The sequence below is a fragment of the Mesocricetus auratus genome, unplaced genomic scaffold (genome assembly GCF_017639785.1).
Source record: "Mesocricetus auratus isolate SY011 unplaced genomic scaffold, BCM_Maur_2.0 Super-Scaffold_6730, whole genome shotgun sequence".
Taxonomy (NCBI): domain Eukaryota; kingdom Metazoa; phylum Chordata; class Mammalia; order Rodentia; family Cricetidae; genus Mesocricetus; species Mesocricetus auratus.
The window spans coordinates 41,158,570-41,159,102 of NW_024429184.1; positions in this window are offsets into that span (position 1 = coordinate 41,158,570).

The window sequence follows — 533 nt, forward strand, 5'->3', positions numbered from 1 at the left end:
TGCAAAGCTAAATGGAAGTTCCTAAAACAGATGAGGCCCTGGCTTCTTGCTTTCCTGAGGGGGCGGGCTGGGGTGGCCCACCGCATCCCACGTATTTGGAGCCCAGACTTTGAGGAACGCCCAGAGGTGGGTTTGCCCTCAGCGCCACGGCTATTGGGTTTACCCAGCCACCCCCTCAGCGAAAAGGGTCTAGTGCCCACACTCTGAGCTCCTCACAGCCGGAGCAGCTCTGGGGGTCGGGCTCTCCCCCGCCTCGCTCTCGCTGGCTCCCATCTCGGCCAGTCCCCGGGCCCCGCTGTCCCCCTCCTCCTACTCGCCCCGAGTGCGCTCGGGCTCCCGCTTTGTTGCCCGGGCTTGTTTCTGCCCGGGGCGCGCCGCGGGCTGGCGGCCAGGTCACGTGCGTTAGTGACAGCCTCTCGCGGAGCGGCCCCGGGGGGCCCCGGCGCAGCCCATTGGTCGGCCCGGGGCTGGCGCGGCCCGGGGCGGGGCCGGGGAACCGATCAGCTGTTCCCAGAGCTGCACAACAACAAAAG